The 20,990-nt window shown below is 38.3% G+C and overlaps 1 long non-coding RNA gene across 2 annotated transcripts in view; it reads right to left on the bottom strand.

Moving 5' to 3' along the window:
• Nucleotides 1-20,990, bottom strand: part of LOC123455571 — a 150,740-nt gene that overhangs the window by 14,204 nt on the left and 115,546 nt on the right. For both annotated transcript variants that reach the window (XR_006633995.1, XR_006633996.1), the window contains exon 6: nt 1,895-1,989. This is a non-coding gene — a long non-coding RNA (uncharacterized LOC123455571). The remainder of the gene's footprint in view (nt 1-1,894; nt 1,990-20,990) is intronic.

The following is a 20,990-nucleotide window of genomic DNA, read 5'->3' as shown; positions in this document are numbered from 1 at the left end:
CTCTTCAAGGCCAGACGTTTGTGCTCTCCTTGATCCTTTCTACTGATGATACTTTCCATGGGGGATTTTTTACATTTAATTTGTGAGTTTTCATTTTTAGAGTTTTAGGGGTTTTTTTCCTTTGCCTTATTTTATCTTTACTGTTTACTTAATTTCTCTTTCATATCTTTATTAACCTAATTTCATTTAGCTTGCTTTATTTGTGTGTGTTCTCCTGGAATCCTTTCAGAAGTTTGTTTGTCCTCTTCAATTTCTTTGAAAATACTTATAATTTTTTTTGAGTTTTCTGTTGGGATGTCATAAAATTCATCCTTACTGGAAACCATTAGTATGGGATTAGTAATTTTTGGAAAAATAATGTTATCTTTATTATTATGTTTCTTATATTACTGCATTGAAATTAATGCATGTAGTGTTATTTCATATCTTGGAATTTTATTGCTGTGTTCTCAGGTGCACAGTTTATAAGATATTTTTGGTTCAGGTTGTAACATTGTCTAATGTGGCCTCTATATTACTGACAGGGCAGAATATTAATTGTGGAGACCACACATAGTGGATATGCCTACCATGCAAACATCATACTAGCTAATAACACAGTGTTTCATTTGACTTCAATAACTATAAATAAACAAACAAGGATGATATGGAGTGTACTTGAATTCTTAGTTATGAAGGTTATAAATGAGAGCAAAATAGTCAGAGGTTAATATAAGGACTAGAGCTAGATCATCTTTGAAAATGACTTAGGTGGAAAAGGTATCTTGGAGGGAAAGTTAACATACTGTTAGGGACTCAAATTTTAGAAGTAGTCAAAGCTGAAGAAGGTTGTAACTATGGGTTATAATGATGAGGTGTAAGGAAGAGAGAAATAAGAGATTGAGGGAAAGTTATGAATTGCATGTAAGAAGAATAAACAGAGTACCCCATTGTAGACTGGATGCAAATACAGGGAAATTACTTGTCACATAGTCTCAAAAAATGTTTGTTGCCTTCAACAGTGACAAGAAAACTTTCAGGGACCATTTGATTCCCTGTATTTGTATGGCTGGTTTCATCATGCGATCATAGTCACATTTCTTTTTCCTACCCTCAAAGAGGTGGAGACTGAGTGAAATATGAAATATCCCTAAGATCAAGAAGTAAGCTATGCAAAACATAAATAGAATCAAACACCACTTAAGCAGCTGCACAGACCTCACAATGCTTTTAGTGAACCTTCTCAAGACAACAGGAACAACAGTTATGACAGTAAAGATGCAATCATGACAATTAAACTTAATGGGGGCAATTAGGCCAACATAAATACATAGGCATTCTTTAGATGTCTTTCTTACTGTTCTTGGAGTTCAGAAGAAAAAAAATAAACATATAACCCCAAATCTTCCTACTGTAGAAAGGAGGAAACTGAAGGTGTGCCTCTCATGCCCAGACTCCTTCTTTAGGGAAAATCTGTAATCAGTACTATGAGATGAGTGGAGTCTAGATACAAGCCTTACAAATACTCATGCTTAACTAACTGTGGGAGAGGAGCAGATAGTACCCAGGCCTGAATGACTGTTTATTTATACCTTAATTAAACTTTGCAAGGCACCAACTTTACAAATCAGTTCCTAATTCATCAACAAAAGCAGCTGGCCGCTCTAGACCTGTTGCATTCAGGCCTTGCTCCTGTACACTGTCCCCCACAGCCAGCTCTAAGACCTTTCCTAGTGTCCCAGCCACCCATACCAGCAATTCTACAGGCTATTTGTACTCCTTAATGCTCTACTCAAATAGGTTTCAAACAGCCCTTCCTTTGGTTACATTCTTGTAAGCCACATTCTTACACAGTTTATTGTAATTCCTCAAAATAAAAAGGACCAATTTAGCAATTAAGTATTCATTTGCTTACCGTCTTCCTCCTCTGCCATCTGTTGGGTTATTGTGGCCCTGTCTGATGTCATCTGCTCTCCCTCATGTCCTGGCATCAGACCTGAGCCATCAATCCTATGCGAAAAGGAGAGAAAGGGAGGAAAGATGTCAAAGATGGAGGAAAAGAGCAGAGAAGGAAGCTTACTCTGTTCTGTGTTGCTATCACACACTGTGTAATTTACATGGTCCTAGGACTGGGGGAAACATAGGAGTACAGACAAGAGTCTGCTCACATGTCAGGAGGGCCTCACAGTGTCATGACATGGCACTCTGTGGTGAGACAGAGCAAGTGTGTGAAATCAGCCTCCTTCCTTGTCTCAAAACCCATGAGAGCCATTATGGGCCCCACTCTCATGACCTCATCAAATTCCAATTACCACTCAAAGGTCCCAACTACAAATACATATGGATTTGTGGATTAGGTTTCCAGCAAATGAACTGTGGAAGGAGATAGGCCTTGTCTGCATCCTCTTTCTGGGTAACACACCAGCATAGTGCTGGGCACAGGCTGCCTAGTGTCTAGTGTAGGGTGAGCAGAAACCCTACTCTAGGTTCTTATCTGAGATACACCCAATGTTCTCCATCATCTGGAGGTAATCTAACTGTAATCTAGCAATAGGCACCCCAGTTGTTGGTTTAACATATGCTATTTAATCTGCACCAGTGTCCTGAGACTCAGCTCTGCTCAAAACTACTTCACAAGACAGTAGACTTCTAACAGGTCAGTGTTCTCCTCCTCTACCTCTCCAAATACACTCAGGGTTGCTAGATAAGATATAGAGATCCTGCTAAATGATAAGTTTAAATAAGCCATCAATAGTGTTTATACATAAGCAAGTCCTAAATGGTGCATGGAACATATCTGTTAGGTTTTTTAAATTATCTAATCATAAACTCAGATTTAACTGGGGATACCATATTTGCTAACAATATTTAAACAATCTGTCTAATCACAGGAGTAAAGTATAAAGACTAGAAAAATATGACCATCCAGGTCATTGGACACTTGTACTGCATCAAGTGCTTCCTCTTCTTTGCCAGCAGCTCAAGAACACCAAAACCCCTCTTTTGCTTATCTATGGGGCCAGACACAGTTCTGTAGGAATACTGCTTAATCTGGAAACTCAAGCATTCCCTCTTCTTGGCATACCTAACAGCTACTGTAAATTGCCACCCATGGGCTCATTCCTGCCACTACAACAACAATGTTAACTGCCTTCCACACCAATCCTCTAAACCTGTCCCTTCAGAACCTCCTGGAAATGTCTGGAAATATAGTTGTCCCTCTCATCGGGGAGAGGGGAGATATGTTCCAAGACCTACAGTGATTGTCTGTAACTACAGAAGTTTCACACCATACATACATCATGATTTACCTTCACATACATACCTATGCCGAGATTTAATTCATAAATTGGGCTCTGAAAGAGATTAGCAACTATAACTAATAAACTGTGAATATGTGCACTCTCTGTATCTGTCTCAGGCTCTCTCTCAGGCTCCATGTTTCCCCAAATATCTCATTGTACTGTGCCTATCCTTTTTGTGATGACAGATCATACAAGGAGCTGAATAGTGGTGGTATTATGCAGAGCAGTATGCTGCATCTTTACCCTACAGAGTGAAGTATCACAGGACAGGAGTTATATGTTGGTTTGCTCCTTTCTCTCACTTTCCTTTTTATCATCTTGACCCATCAGCCTTAGTTCATTAAGCTTTCTCATGTCTTTCTGTTAGAGTGCCCATGGGCACTAGCATGCTGTATTTCTCAGTGTTTTTATTACTGAAAGAGAATTTAAGTGAAAACAAATACACAGACATGGCAAAACCATGACTGCACTTCCAACACTCAGATAGGACCCCTCTGTCCTACCATCTTCTGCCCAACTGTGTGCCATCACTGAGTGACAACTGCTGAACTTCCTGGGCCTGAGAGGCAGCAACAGGCTTGGGGGAAACTGACAACCCATGTGGTGTGTGACAAGGAGAGACACCTTCAGACACATAGAAGCAGTTTGTCCAATCCACTCTGATTCACAGTTCTTCAAGTTTATAAGGTACTTTTTTGGAGAAGGAGGAGGAAAAGGTGAAGAAGAAGGAGGAATATAGAAACATTGAATAAAGCAAATCTCACATAAGTCTCTGCTTCCTATAGCCTTCCTTCCACTTCTGAGAAATTCTGAAGCACCAGGAAGGGTTTTTCAGAACCACAGGATGGATGTAGCCCTAGTAAAGTAGTATATTGTCTGAGATATGTATGACTTTCCCCTTTAGGTCCCTGTCCAGAGAATGTGCCACAGACATCCTACACTTTGGTCCTGTCTTCTCATGCAGAAAGATCTCAATTTACAATGGTTCAATTTCACAGTGATATGAAAGACTTTGGCATTTGGTAGAAACCATGCCTGGAATTTTGAATGTCAATCTTTGCCTACACTAGCAATTTTCAACTCAATATTTTCTCATGCTGCTGGGAAGAGCTGTGAGCCATAGTTCCTGATCAGCCCTGCAACCATGAGGGGAAATGGTCAGCACTGAGTGAGGTGCTCTGCCTGAGCCCAGAAGCACCAAGGCCAAAGGATTGTGGTTGGAGCCTCCAAACCAGCAAGCCAAAATGAACCTTTTCCTGTCTTTAGTTGGTTATCCAGGTGTTTGTTAGTTCAGGAAAACTAATAGACACTTGTTATGCTAAGAACATGCAGCTCATCATCTCCCTGCAAGGATGTTACATCACACCTTATTAGAGCCTTTCTAGAGTTACTGACTTCAAATGTGGGACAACCTAATATGCATAAACCTAAGATCTTTATTTTAACTTTTTATTGACAATGCTCATACATATGCACAATATATCCTGATCACCGTCCTGCTTTGTTCCCTTCCTCTGAATACCTGCTTCTTTCCAGCTAAGCCCAAGATCTTGACAGTCAATGAGAGTGGAGGCTGCAGTAAGATTGCTCTCTGCCAGCCTCCTGCTGGTCTCCAAAGCCTCACAACCTTCTCTTTCACTGTGCGAGTGCTAAGTGGCCCTGTCTAATCTTAGGGTCTGTGCTGAATATCTTCCAAAAACTCTGGTGAGAAGATAGGTCTTGGCTTCGATTAGACTACACAGCCATATCCCAGCTTCCTTTCTAAATGAGCAACTGGACTAATAATTGAACTCCACGTGGAGCCGACCTACCCTCTGTGTGGTGTGTGACCTGTCAAACTGACCATCAATCATCACTGTGCTGTCTGCTCTCAATGCTCTGTTCCTTTAGAAGCATTATGGAAAGGGCAAAACGAAAATCTCTAACAATATGTCATGTGATGCATAGATCTCATGTCTTTATTCTTTCCTTACTGTAACAAACAAAATTAAATGATTTAAAATGTGGTAGCTATCTCATACATGAACCAAACAAGTTCAAAATGCACATGGTCTAAGTCCTGATGCTTGTGCTATCCAGTCATGGGTCCTCAAGCAACTTCCTTCACCTCACCTTGCCCATTTTCACAAGAAAGTTAAACCAACTAGCATACTGTCCTTTCTTGCACACACTTAGATTAAGAGTCTTCAAAATGTCAGGATATTCAGGCTGTCAGTACAAAGGTTTTATAGAGAAGAAATAGCCAACATTACAAAGAACAAACACTGAAGACCATGTTGTTTTTAAAAATAAAAGCTAAACCCTGTAATTAGAAACTTAGAGCCATGACTAAGTCTCTCAAAACAACCAGGGAACCACAGGAATGTGTCTGTGAAACTTGCCCATCGAGTGCTTCATGCTCTTGTCATGCCCACACCCAGTGATGCCCCTGCTCCAGGAAGAGCTGTTTGCTGGTAAGGACAGGAATGGGAGCTCATCTTTAATTTACCACTGGAAATAAAATAGCTAAGCTTCTGTTAACATTGGTGTTGTGTCCAGCGGCATCCTAGCAGGAGCTCAAAGCCAACCAAATTCATAGCACAGAGATAGGTGAAGGAGATTACCAGGACCTCACATCTCATAGCCATCCACTCAGTAAAACATTCACTAGCACATGTCATGAGATGTTCAGTTTGGTCCAACGTAAGAACCCAACTTGAAACCAAAACTTGGAATATGTCTGGAATGGGCCTTCTTCTCCATAGGAAATGACCCCTCGTGTTGAAGGAAACTTTCAGTTACTGTCATTTAAATATATAGAGACATGGTCTCCTACTTAGGATGAGTAAACATCAGTTTTCAACTTTTGGGATGAAAGTGAAAAGAATTTAGTAGATATAATACTTTGAGTTGTGAATTTAGACAAATCTTCCCTTATGATGCTGGGAACAGCAGTGAGCCATAATTCCCAGTCAGCCTCCATGAGAAGGGTTCAGGACCATCACTGCAGCATGCTGTGGCTATGGTACAGGAGAGGAGAGGCAGCAAATGAGATTCTGATTGACATTTTCCACTTAATATGGGTAGAAGCAGCCCCACATGTGGAGGAGCATTTGCACAGCTAGTGTGTGCATGTGTGTAGATATGGTGTGTTTATATATGTATACATAAATATGTGCATGTAGGTACATGCATTTGAAATTAATAACTATTGTATGGAAGAACAAGGACCTAATCTGATATGAGAACCAGGATAAACAATGTTGCTTACTTCCAAACATGTTAAATTAATGTTTACTCTAAGCCCTGCTGGTTTTTTTGTCCAAATCACTAAATTTATTTTTCTTATTTATTGATTGATGTGTTGTTGTCTTCCCTTTTTGTGCACTCACTCTCATCCTGCTCTGGGGACATTGTGAAATGAGTTATCTGCTATCTAACTAAAGGAGATCTAACTGTTTAACTTTAACATATGGATAAGGGTCTAAAATATAAAGGCAAAAATAGAAACATTGAGGAAAATATAATCAATGAAAATGTAAATACAAATGAAAAACTAAAGATAGTGAAAAAAATAAATAAACCTTAACGCTGGTTATTTGGAATGACCACTAAGGTCGAATGTCCTTCATCAACCTGATGATAGGAAAGAGATACAGAGAGCTTAATAAAATTAGAATGGTAAACTTCTCAGATGACCATCATTATTGCTGTAGTCAGATTCACATTGCTGGTAGAAATCACCCAACCAAGAGCAGCTTGTGGGAAAAAGAGGTTTATTTTGGTTTACAGGCTTGAGGGAGAAGCTCCACGATGGCAGGGGAAAACGATGGCATGAGTAGAGGATGGACATCATCCCCTGGCCCACATAATGTGGACAACAGGAACAGGAGAGTGTACCCAATACTGGCATGGGGAAGCTGGTTATAATACCCATGAGCCTGTCCCCAACAATACACCACCCCCAGGATGCTTTACTTTCCAATTGTCAATAGCTGGGGAACCTAGTATCCAGAATACCTAAGTTTATGGTGGACACCTGAATCAAACCACTACATTTATGAATAAAATCTTTGATAAATTTCACAAGTAGAATCCATGGAGTCTCAAAAGAATACAGAGAATAATCAATCCAAGTTCAATCAGGGATGTCCCAGCATTCACTATGAGGAAATACTAACATAATTTATCATCCCTATGAAAAAGAATCATACAAACAAATTAACATGCCAAGGTCTTTTGTAAAAATGGAATACCTGTTGAAGTGATGTCAGTTAAGTAGGAACAGAAATAATTGTAGACAGAAAAAATTTAAAGTCACTTCCAGTGATACCAGGAATGTCCAGGAAGGCCTATGACTTCCAATACTGGTCACATGGTCTGACATCCAGTAAGTGTAAAAAGAAGAAAGTCTAAGAGATGCTGAAAAGCAATGCTAGATATTCTTTATCTGCTGCTGATATGAGTCCACATGTAGAAAATCCAAGACATGGGGTGGGGAGAATTATTCAAATTAAACAAAGAATCTGGTAATGTAAATATACAAAAATAAATAATTTTTTATATCATGGTATTAAACTCATGAAAAATAGATGCTGGAGAAATGTTTAATTTGTCATAGGGACTAAATCTATAAAACATAAAAATTCAATAAGAAATACAATTCATGCTAGGCATGTTGGTACATGCCTTTAATCCCTGTACTGGGGAAGCAGAGGTAGGAGAATTGCTATAAGTTTGAGGCCACCCTATGACTACAAGTGAATTCCAGGTCAGCCTGGGCTCATGTGAGACTCTACCTTGAAAAACAAAATAAATAAATAAAAATGAATAAATTTAAAAATAGAGAAGTACAGTTCATTATGTTGCACATGTTGGTACACGCCTTTAATCCCAGCACTTGGCAGGCAGAAGTAGGAGGATCACCATAAGTTCGAGTCTACCTGAGACTACATAGTGAATTCCAGGTCAGAATGGGCTACAGTAAAATTCTACCTGGAAAACCAAAAAGAAAAACAAAAAGAGAGAGAGAGAGAGAGAGAGAGAGAGAGAGAGAGAGAGAGAGAGAGAGGGAGGGAGGGAGGGAGGGAGGAAGGAAGGAAGAAAGAAGGAAAGAAAGAAGGAAATTAGAAAGAAAGACAGTTCATTTTATGTGAAGTAAACTGTAAAGATGTTGAGAAACATTAAACATGCTCTGAATAAATGACAAATGTATTATTGAAAGATTTAATACTATGAAATTTCAAATTACAAAGAAAATTAGTGTATACTACAATTGGATTTAGTGGAATGTGGGTTGAATGAAGCTATGTTCATATCCATATGGAAAAATAAATGCCCGAAGGTAGCAAGAAAAACATTTAGGGCAAGCAGGGATGTGGCCCTTGCCTCACCTGCTACTAAAACACAGTAGAGTTTCACTATAAGAAAAATAAAATGATATTATTGAGAGATAAAAGTAGATTAATGAAGCAAAACAAAGAAACCAGTACCATAACTGAACTAATACAAGAGTTTAATGATGACACAGTTGGTATTTCAGTCCAGTTGACAGAGGTTGGCATACCAAATGAACAGTACTGGCATAAATGACTATCCATCTGGAAGAGAAGATATGTAGAATACCCACCTCATATTACATAAGAAGCACACACAAGAGGAGGGGGAGGATTAAATGGAAAACAACTACCAATGACAAATTCAAAGCAAGTGTTGTGAACACTTAAGTATTTTTTTAAAATAAGAGAAAGAGAAGGGGGTGATCACAGAGGTTATAGAGAAAAATAACTTGGGCATCATGTGTTTGTGTGTGTATATGTGTGTAGAAAAGTTTAACTATACTATATAAGGAAAAATAGTACTGTTTCCTTTTGGTATCCATGGAGGATTGTGCACAGGTCTCCCTGCAAATAACAAAATCCACAGGCACTCAAGTTCTTTCTATAAAACAACACAATGTTCACTCTGACCCTGTGCAAATCCTTCCAGGGCATGACATCATCTCTGGATGATTTATACCCCTTAATACAATTAAAATGCTGTGTAATAGTTCTTATATTGTATTTTAGAGAATGACTACAAGACAAAAGCCAATATATGCTAAGTGCAGACAAGAATCGGCTTTTTAAAAATATTTTTGATCTAAGGTTGGTTGAATCTGCAGATGGAAAACCCATGGACATGGAGGAGTGGCTGCACAAATAAACTTGAAACACAATCCACTAGAGAAAATATCTGTAATATTAATATCTTTTATTATTTATTTATTTCAATCTTGTCATTTCCATAAATGTATATAATGTATTTTGATTTTATCCCCCTCAATTCCCCCTCTCTTATCCCCTTCCCCCTTCCACTAACACCCTTCTTTTCCATTAAACTTCATCTTACTTTCTTGTATCTCTTATATTTATATTTTTTTTATTTATTTGACAGAGAAAGGAGGAGAGAGAGAGAGAGAGAGAGAGAGAGAGAGAGAGAGAATGGGTACAGCAGGGCCTCCAGCCACTGCAAATGAAATCCAGATGTGTGCGACCCCTTGTGCATCTGGCTAACCACTAAGCCATCTCTCCAGCCCTCTTACCTTTTTTAATTTGGGCTCTTTGCATGATCATTGGTGGAAAGATTCTTACCTTGGGATGGGCAGAACCACTGATGAATCTGACTTCTCTTCCACCAACCATTAGCAGCCATTAGCTACTCTGAAAAGTGCAAGGTCTCCTTTCCCCATTGATACTGAAGTATCTACAGGCTAAATATTTTTCAGTAAATCACAGCTGCTATGAATTCATGGATGTAACAGCTATGTCACATCTATAAGGCAGTGTTTTGCAGCCCTCCTCCACACCCTGGTACTTTTAGGCCTTTGCTGCCCCCTCTCACCTAAGGCTCCCTGAGCCTTGAATACAGTGGTGTAGATGTCCTGTCTGAGGATGATCCCACAGAAGTCACTTGTTCTCTGCAATTTGCAGCTAGGTTTAGCTTCATTATCCACTACCCAATGTAATAAGAAACCTCTGTGATCTAGGCCTCAAGCAGCAGCAATGTGGGAACAAATACAGATATAGAGAAATCAGCTTGACATGCTATTTATTTAGAATAACTACAATAGTGGTCTTCTTACCACCACCACCACCCTTCCTTCCCCTAGCCTATGTCCCTAGCCATAGGCTTTTGGCCAGGGTTACAATATCAGACATGAGTTCCCTCCTATGGACTGGGTTTCAAATGCAATCAAAAAGTAGTTTGTTACTCCTATAACATCCATACCACTATTGCACCAGTGGGCACATCTTGCCTGATAGGTCAGTTGTGGAGTACACAGAATCCACACGTGGGTAGAACTGTTGATGGCTTTTCTGCCCCAGTAGCTTCCTAGCACCTGCTGGTACAAAGAAAGCTAGCTGGGGGAGTGGGGAAACTTCCAGTTCAGATCCAGCTTAGTTCCTGTTTTCTGTAACTGAAATGTGTGGTGTCTTCAGCAATAAGGACTCATCTTCTACAAGCAAGAGCAATGACAGTGGCATATATTATTTAATGGGTTTCTGTAGCTTCCCTGACCAAAACTGTATCTCATCCCTGGCACTGAAATTTACAATTAATAGCCTAATTTTTTCAATCCTCATTGAAACCTTTTTTTTTAATTTTTAATTTTAATTAGCTTTCTAAGTAGTAGGCTTCCATATGACTTACTCATATTGCCTTAGTTTGTATTCCTCCTCCCACCATGCCCTTCTGTCCCTTGTTTCCTGCTCCTGACCCAGGTTTAGGCTTTCCCTGCCGCAATCACCCCACCTTGCATTCATGTCCTGTGTGTTCTTCTAGCCCACAAAAAGGTGCTCTCCCTGTGGCTCCCTTTGAGCTTCCTGGTCTCCATGGACTCTCACTCCAATTTACAGCCACTAATCTAGAATCTCAAATCCAGGTTCTGCAAATAAGAGAGAACATGCGACAGGAGTCTATGTTTACGTAACTTAGCATGACCTTTTCCAGTTCCATCAATTTTCCAGCAAATATCACAATTTCATTTTTCCTAAGGGTTGAATAAAATTTCATTGTGTATATTTACATATTTATAATCCATTTATCAGTTGATGGACATCTAGGCTGATTCTATTTCCTAGCTATTGTGTACACAGCAGCTAAAAACATGGGTTAGCAACTACCTCTGAATTAGAATGTATAGTTCTTAGGCTTTATGCTCAGGACTTGTATAGCTGCATCAGAAGGTAGTGCTATTTTTCAGCCTTTTGAGAAATCTCTACACTGATTTCCATAATAGTTGCACCAGTTCATACTCCCATCAATAGTAAATAAGGGTTCCTATTTCCCCATATCCTCCCTAGAATTTTTTGTGTCATTTGGAGGGTTTTTTTTTTTTTTTTTTTTTTTTTTTTTTTTTTTTTTTTTTTTTAGTACTAGCTATTTTGACTGGAGTGAGATGGAATTTCAAAGTATTTCAAATTTGATTTTTCCTGATGGCTAAAGATGTTGAATACTTCTTTAAAGATTTATTAACCAATTGTAGTTCTTCTTTTGAGAACACTTGGTTCAATTTCATAGCCCATTTTTCATAGGGTTGTTCGTTTTCTTGAGGTCTAGCTATTTTAATTCTTTGTATATTCTAGATATTAATCTTCTATCAGATGTATAGCTAGCAAATATCTTCTCCCAATCCATAGGCTGCCTCTTCATTCAATTGACAGTTTTCTGTACTGTACAAAAGCTTTTTAATGTCATGTGTTCCCATTTGCCAATCATCGGCCTTAAGTCCTAAGCAACTGCAGCCTTATTCAGAAAATCCTTACCTATGCTTATTTTTTTTTCTTTTTCTTTTTCTTTTTCTTTATGAGAGAGAGAGAGAGAGAGAGAGAGAGAATTGGCCCACTTGGGCTTCTAGCCATTGCCATTGAAATCCACATACATGTGCCACCTTGTGCACATGTGTGACCTTGTGTATATGGCTTATGTGGGCTCTGAGGAGTTGAATCTGGTCCTTAGGCTTTGCAGACAAGTGTCTTAACCACTAAGCCATCTCTCCAGACCATGCCTATATCTTGTAGCTTACTCCCCACTTCTTTCTTTAGATGTTTCATAGTTTGGGGTCTCATATTGAGATCTTTGACTCATTTGGATCTGATTTTTGTGTAGAGTGAGTGAAAAGGTTCTAGCTTCACTCTCATACATGTAATTGTATCAAATTTTCCAGCACTAATGATTATAAGTGCTTTCTTTCCTCTGGAGTGTATTTTTGAGTCTTTGTCAAAAATCATGTGGCTGTAGTTGCACAGACTGGCATTTGGATACTATATTCATTTCATACTGTTTTATTGATGTGGCTCTACAGTATAACTTGAAATCAAGTGTGATGATACCTCCAGCAGTATTCTTTTTGATGAGGATAGTTTTGGTATCTGGGCTTTTGTGCTTCTGTATGAATTTTACAATTATTTTTCCTGCTTCAGTGAAGAAGATACTGGAATTTTGATTGATATTGATTGCACTGAACCTGTATATTCCTTTTGGTAGGATGAAATTTTTATGATACAAATTCTTCCAATCCACAGACATGAGAGATCTTTTCATCTTCTGATATCTTCCTCAATGTCTTTCCTTAGTATTTTAAAGTTTTCACTTATAATTCTTTTACTTCCTTGGATAGGGGTACTCCTAGATAAATGGTGGATACTGTCAATAGGACTATTTCCCTGAATTTTTTCTCAATATGTTTGTCACTGGTACATAAGAAAGCTACTGATTTTTGCATGTAAATTTTGTATCCTGTCACTTTTCTGAAAGTATTTATAAATTCTGTGAGTTTTCTGCTGGAGTCTTTAGGGACCGTTATGTATAAAATTGTGTCATCTACAAATAAGAATATGTTAACTTCGTTCTTTCTTAGTTTTATTATTTCTTTTTCCTTTTCTTATTTCCCTAGCTAAGACTTCCAATTACTGTGTTGGATAGGAGTGAAGAAAGTGAACACCTGTGTCTTGTTCATGATCCTAATGGGGATGTTTGAGTTTTTCTACATTTAGCATGGTGTTGACAATAGGCTTGTAATATATAGCCTTCATTTTACTAATATATTCTTTTAATCCCTGGCCTTCCAGAACTTTTATCATGAAAGGATATTAGAGTTCATCAAATCCTTTCTGCATCAATTGAGATGATCATGTGATTTCTGTCCTTGAGTTCATTTAAACAATGAATTAAATTATTGGTTCATATATGTTGAACTATCCCTATACCTGCAAGGCCCACTTTATTATAGTGCATGATATTCTTGATGCGTGGTTGAATTTGGTTTGCAAATAATTGTTGGTAATTTTTAGGTCTGTTCATCATGGAGATTGGTCTATAATTTTCTTTTTGTTCTGTCTTTATCAGGTTTTGGTATCAGAGTAATAGTGGCTTCACAGAAGGAGTTTGGAAGGATTTTTTTAATTTCTATTTTATGGAATAATTGGGGAGCATAGGTTTTAGTTCTTCCTTAAAGGTCTAGTAGAATGCTACAGTGAATCCTTCTGGTCAACAGCTTTTAGGTTGCTTTTGCTTGTTTGTTCTTGCTGGGAGATTTTTTTTATTATTGCTTCAATTTTGTTGCTTATTGTAGACCTGTTTAAAGTATTAACTTATCTTGATTCAATTCTGGTAGATCATGTGCATGTAGAAATGCATCTTATTCTTTTACACGATCCAATTAAGTGGATTATGGATTTTTAAATTATATCCTTATGATTTTTTTTAAATTGTTTGTATCAGTTGTAATGTATCCCTTTTCATCTCTAATTTTATTACTTTGGATCTTTCACTCTTTATTTTTATTAAATTGACTGAGGATTGGTCAATCTTATTTACTTTAAAGAATCACATCTTCATTTAATTGATTCTGTGTATTGTTTCTTCTTCCTCTTCTTCTTCTTCTTTCTTTTCTCTCTCTTTTTCTCCCCCCCCCTTCTTTATCTTTTATATTACCTATCTTTTTCTTCCTTCTTTTCCCTTGGTGTTGGCCAGTAACTCACAGTACTATCATGTGGTTAACATCCACATTGATCTGTTGATCAGAGAGACCTATAAATTTTCCCAAAAGAAGACAGATTTCTGTCAGAGTACTTGATGACCCACCAAAGGTTAATGGTAAGACCCTACTACCAAAGACACCATATGCTGTTGGAACTGAATGTGGAATGACCTGGATGAAATCTGGAAGAGAGTCAGTCCCCAGACAGTTACCTCATCTAGTGCCAGAAGGTGCTACATGAGTGACTGAAGGAAAATGGCCAACATCTGTCCAGGCAACTCATGGTCTAAGCTACTCAGCAGCAAACAATCTGACATGATGCTCACACAAGGGCAATAATGGCACACATGGTGAATAAACAACTACTCTTGACTTGGCTAACTGATCCACTCAGTGGAATGGAACTCATAGCTGGAGCTTGGAAACAAGTCAGAACCATACCCAAAAACAAAGCCCACACCCCATTATCAAGCTCCCACAAATTGTGGGCTACAAGAGGGCCTACACCTATTAAATTCTCTCTAAAATAATAATGGTTATTCTATTTATCTGGTGCTGACTTCACTCTCCATTGGAGAATTTTTGAGATGGACACAGAACCTAAGGAGAGAATCAGCCCAACTCACCTCACCAGGGCCCCAGCTGAAACCTTAATTGGGGAAATGAGCAAGAGTGCTGCTTTCTTGGTGAACCTGATACCTGCACAAGGGTGAAGGAGAAATACATAGAGAACACTCAACTCCTCCAAAATCAAATATCCAAAGACACAGAGGCTCCCAAGACTTCATCACTGAAGTAGACCTAAAACCAACCCAGCATGGCTCAGGGAAAGTGAGAGTGGAAAGATTGTTAGAGCCACTTCTTGGGACACTATCCCCAGAGACGGTGCCTCCTCCCTATAAATGATGGCTAACCCCACAATGCAAAACCCACATTCCCCAACAAGAAGGGTCCCTGCAAAGGAAGGAGGACAGGGAGGAGGCTAACAACAATGGTACCAACATGGTTGTATATACACTGTGTGAATAACAAATAAAAAATTAAACATAAAGAACAAAAAAAAAAATAGTCTCTTCTGACACACACACACAAAAAAAAAACAGCTGGGCTGAAGAGATGGCTTAGCGGTTAAGCGCTTGCCTGTGAAGTCTAAGGACCCCGGTTCGAGGCTCGGTTCCCCAGGTCCCACGTTAGCCAGATGCACAAGGGGGCACACGCGTCTGGAGTTCGTTTGCAGAGGTTGGAAGCCCTGGCGCGCCCATTCTCTCTCTCTCCCTCTATCTGTCTTTCTCTCTGTGTCTGTCGCTCTCAAATAAATAAATAAATAAATAAATAATTTTTAAAAAAACCAGCTTCATTTAAGGTACCTATACAATTAATAAACAAGTTACATACTCCCAATTAAAAAAAAGAATCACATCCTCATTTAATTGATACTTTGTATTGATTAAATTATTATCATTATTTCATTAACTATGGCCCTAATATTATTATTAATAATTTCTTCATCTAATGCTTTGGATTTGTTTCTTCTTTTGACTTTTTCTTCTTTTTCCAAAGCTTTAGGGTGCATCATTAAGCTAATTATTTAAGATCTTTTTGATTTTTGAATGTAAGTAAGCACTTTGAGCTATAAATTTCACTCATAGGAATTTCATTCATTGCACACCATAGGTTTTAATATTTTGTGTTCCCAGTTTTATCTGATTCTAGGAAGCTTTTCATTTCCCTGTTGATTTATCCAATGACCCATTCATAATTAAAAATTATATTATTTAATCTATGTGAGTTTACTTCTTTTCTATAATTTTCTATAATTCCTTATGCTATTGATATCTAGCTTTAATCCATTGTGGTCATAACACAAAAAGTTATCTCAATTTGCCTATATTTGTTAAGATCTGCTTGGTTTCCACATTTAAAAAGTCTTATAGGCTTCTGAGAAGAACATGTACTCTGCAGTGTTGGATTAAATGTTTTATAAATATCTATTATTCCCATTTGATCTATGAGACCATTTAACTTCAATGTTTCTCTGTTTTCTGTCAGATTACCTATCAATTACTGAAGGTGGTGTATTGAAGTCAGCATTTCTTTTATTAAGAAATTAGATACACTGATTGGTGTATATATGTCCAGAATTGTCATCTCCTCTTGATGTTTTGTTTCCTTAATTAGTATTAAGTGACTTTCTTTATTGCTTTTGATTACATTTAGTTTGAGGTCTATTTTTTTCAGGTATTAGAAAAATGATGCTGCTTGTTTCCTAGTTCCATTGCTTGGAATATCTTTTATTTTCATGCTTCTGCCTTAAGATAATATCTTTCATTGTAAAGTATGTTCCTTGGAGACAGCATAAAGATAGAAACTATTTTCTAATCCAATCTGATAGTCTGTGTTGAATGGCGGAAATTGAGATAGTTAATATTAAGGGTATTATTAAAAGGGATGTATTAATTCCCATCATTTTGTAGTGTTTGGCATTTTCTTAGTCCTCCATTGCTTAACAACTATCATAGCATTATTTTTTCCCTGTAGCTTTTGTGTGTGTTTATCCTTTTTTTCCTTCTTCCAGTAGCCCATGTTGATCATGTTTGACAGTAATAAAGTTTTTAGCTTATTGTTTATCATGGAAAGTTTTTTCAACTTTAATTAGACTGATTATTTCTCTGGTCTGGTTTGACAATTGTGGTTTGTCATGATTTGAAATACATCATCCCAAGCCTTTCTGGCTTGTGGTGTTTCCATTTAAAAGTCAGCTGTTATTCTCTCTGCAAGAGTTTCTCTCTTGCAGCTCTGGATATTCTTTCTTTGTTCTGCACATTGACTGTTTTTACTGTGATGTGACATGGGAACGTTCATTTCTTGTCCTATCTATTTGGTGCTCTGTGTGCCTCTTGCATCTAGATAGTCATCTCTTCCCAAGATTTTTGAAACTTTCTACTATGATTGTATCAAAAATAGTCTCTCTACAATTGGCATGATGTCCCAGATATCTTGCATGCTGTCTCCAAAATTTTTTTTTCAGCAAAAATACATTTATTGGAATTCAGGAATTTGTCAGTGAATCACAAATTGGATTGTCAACTGATCATGTTTGTATCAAAATACAATGTTTTATTCTCATTTCTTTGTTTCTGAAAACATTGAAATCATCAACAGCAATATAACAAATTTGGTTCCACCCTTTTTGTTTATTGGCAGACATCATATAATTGTCAGGTCATTTATAAAATGTTAGTGGATAATTTATTTCCTTCTCATTTACAAGTAAAATTACTGCATAAATTCTGATTTCATCCACATGATTCATCATTCAGATGATATAGAGTGGGCTTAAAGTTGACAAAAAAATTAAAAAGTGAATACATTTCATAGGCTCATAGTTTTTTAATTATTTTTTATTAATTAGTTTTGTATTCAGCAAATACAGTCAGTTTGGTACCATTATTAGGCTCTTACCCTCTCCCCATTGGTCCCTCCTTGTTGAGGTATATGGGTCATGCATTGTGGAGTTAGCCCACAGTTATGGGTAAGATAAGTGTCTCTGCATATCATGACCAAAAATGTAGCTCTGACATTCTTTCCAGCCCCTATTCCACAAAATTTCCTTGAGTCATATTGGGTTCATTTTTGGTCTGCTTCAGTGATGAGGTGTTGGGGGCCTCTGAGGCTCTGGCTCTCTGATATGGTAGAAGTTAATTTTTCTCTGTGTTGGTCTCCTTCCCCCTTGTGCTGGTATCCGGTTCATCAGGAAAACAGCACCCTTGCTTGTTTCACCAATTTTTCTTAGTTTCAGCCGGGGCCCTTCTGAGGTATGATGGGGTGGCTCTCCCCTTAGGATCTACATCTATCTGAAAAAGAGAAGCAGATTCTCCAATGGAGAGTAAGTTAGCACCAGGACAAATGAGATAACCCTTACATTTTTTATAGAGAATTTAATAGGTGTAGGCCCTCTTGTAGCCCATGATTGATGGTAGCTTGATATTGGAGAGTGGGCTAATGTTTAGATATGGTTCTGACTTGTTTCCCAGTTCCAGATATGGGTCCCATACCACTGAGGGGATCAGTTAGCCAAATCAAGAGCAGTTGGTTCCCCACCATGGTTGTGTGCCACTATTGCACTTGTGTGGGCATCACAACCGGCTATTTGCTGCTAAGTAGGTTAGACCATGAGTTACTTGGACAGATATTGGTCATTTTCCCCCAGTCGCCCATGTAGCACCTTCTGGCACTAGACGCACTGACTGTCTGTGGACTGACTCTCTTCTAGCTTCCAGCCATGCCATTCCATTTTATGTGTCAACAGATCATTCTCAGTGAACTAACCCAATCATAGAAAAAAACATAGCCACATAGTCTCACTCATCTATAGCACCTAACCTGAGTCTATCCAAGATACCTTACATATCCAGCAAGCATCTTGTGGACTAGAAACTAGGATGGATGGGGAGGGAGAGGAAGGCATCGAAGGGGTGGGAAACACAAATCTAGACCCAAACAGCAATGGTATCATAAAATTCTACTTCCTAAAAGGCAGACCAAATGGCTGAACCTTCACCAGTCCCTTACAGGGAACACCTGAACCACAAGACACTGGAGAGTGTAGGATCGAGGCTAACCTTAATCTTCTACATCTTCCCTACCTCTCTCGCCCTCTCCCCCTCCCTCCCTCCCTCTCTCTCTCTCTCTCTCTTTCTCTCTCTCTCTCTCTCTCTCTCTCTCTCTCTCTCTCTCTCTCTCTCTTCTCTCTTCTCTCTTCTCTCTTCTCTCTAACTCTTGTATATTAGTTATCTTTTTCCTCATTTTCTTAGTAGGCACTGACCTGTAACTCCCAGTACCAGCATGGGGCTATCATCCACAATGAGCTTTTGATCAGAGAGACCTACAAGTTTTCCTAAAAGACAGATTTCTGTCAGAGTACTTGATAACCCACCAAAGGTTAGTGGTAAGACCCTACTGCTGAAGACACCATCCAAAATTGTTTTTATTTTATCCTTTTCCTTAACTGAACATACCTAATTATCTACTTTGTCTCCAAGCCCTGAAATTCTGTTCTCTCATGATCCATTCTATTGATGGGGGTTTCCACTGAGATTTTTACTTACTGTATTTTTCATATCCAGTATTACTTTGCTTCTTTCCAATTTTTCTCCTTTATAAATTCTATTTTCATTTCTTTCATTGACTTCCTTATTACACTTAACTGATTATTTATGTTTTTAGGAATTCCTGCATTCTTGCACATATTTATCATCACTTTCTTGAAATTCTTTGTCTGGAATTTTATTTAAGTCACTGTCATCCAGTGCTATCACTCCAGGATTGCTATATTTTGGAAAGGACATGTCTTGGCTTCTCATATTATTTGTGGGGCTTTTGCATTAGAGGTTAGATCATTGGTATATTTTTTTTATTTTCAAATTTATATCTCCTTACTTCTTTCAGTGGAGGTGTTTATTATATTCAAGAGGGACTGGCTTGTAGAATTTTCAAACTGACTGGCCTAATAGTTGGCTCTTTTCTGGACTTCAGCTCTTAGAATGGTGACTTCTCAAGGACATCCTCTCTTATCTTGAAAGGGAAGTTCCACTCAGAGTCTTAGTTCTGCACTCAGGCCACTGCACAGAGCTGAGAATTTCCTTTGCCCTGTAGTCAAATCGATGTGTGTGGGTAGTTACACAATTGTTCCTTGCTGCAGAGTTCTCTTGTTGCAGTTTGAGCCATTTGTCTCAAGCCTGTGATACTGTGGTGTCTAGGAGTGGCCCCTTTCTTCTCTGGAATGTGGAAGGATGGGAATATGGGGCAGTTTATGCCTTGGAAATTTCTTAATTTCAAATTTTCAAGCCCATTGTCTGGTGCTTGCCGGCACTCTCTTGAGAACCTTCCAAGTTCAGGTTTCATTTCCAGTGATATGAGGTACTGGAAATCTTACTCAGTTTCTTCTGTGGCCAAGAGCCTGGAGCTGTGCTTGGAACATGCACTGGATTTGGTGTGGCTGTGGTTCAGAGACCTCAATCTCCACATTCCTGTCTTCATTCAATTTTTTAAATATTTCTTCTTTGGATTTTTATAGGTTCTTCTTTCACTGGGTTAGAGTATTTAAGCTCTTATTTTGATTTTTTTTTTCTTCACTGGCTCACACTAAAACTGCTTCTAGTCCACTGTCTTACCCAGAAGTCTGCCTCCATTGGAGGCAAATGTCTATAATATTTAAAGAGACAGCTATATAAGAAAGGAATTGCTTGCAATATATACAGATATATCTTGAATTTCTAAGGTAAGTACACAAAATCTCAATGGGAAATGGACAAGGGAAGCGAGGTGATTCACAGCACACATCAAAATGGTCAGCACAGGGATGGAAGAAAGATTCAGTTGCACTGCTGCACAGGAAATGGAAAAGGAAAGTTTATATACTGTTCTGTTTTATTGACAACATCTATACTTACAGACAATAAGCCATGATAATTCACTCCACTCCTCCCCTTTCCCCTTCACTCCTCCACTCTCCATCACACCCCTCCTTCTTTCCATTCAGTCTCTCCTTTGTCTTGATGTCATCATCTTTTTCTCCTATTATAAGGATCTTGTGAAGATATTGCTAGGCACTGTAAGGTCATGGATATTGAGGCCAATTTCTGTCTGGACAGTTTCACTCTAAGAAATCGTACCCTTCCTTTGGCTCTTAAATTCTTTCCACA

This window comes from Jaculus jaculus, chromosome 17 (genome assembly GCF_020740685.1).
Source record: "Jaculus jaculus isolate mJacJac1 chromosome 17, mJacJac1.mat.Y.cur, whole genome shotgun sequence".
Classification (NCBI taxonomy): Eukaryota; Metazoa; Chordata; class Mammalia; order Rodentia; family Dipodidae; genus Jaculus; species Jaculus jaculus.
Note: the sequence above shows the minus strand (reverse complement) of the source record. Positions and strands in the feature narration are given on the sequence as shown.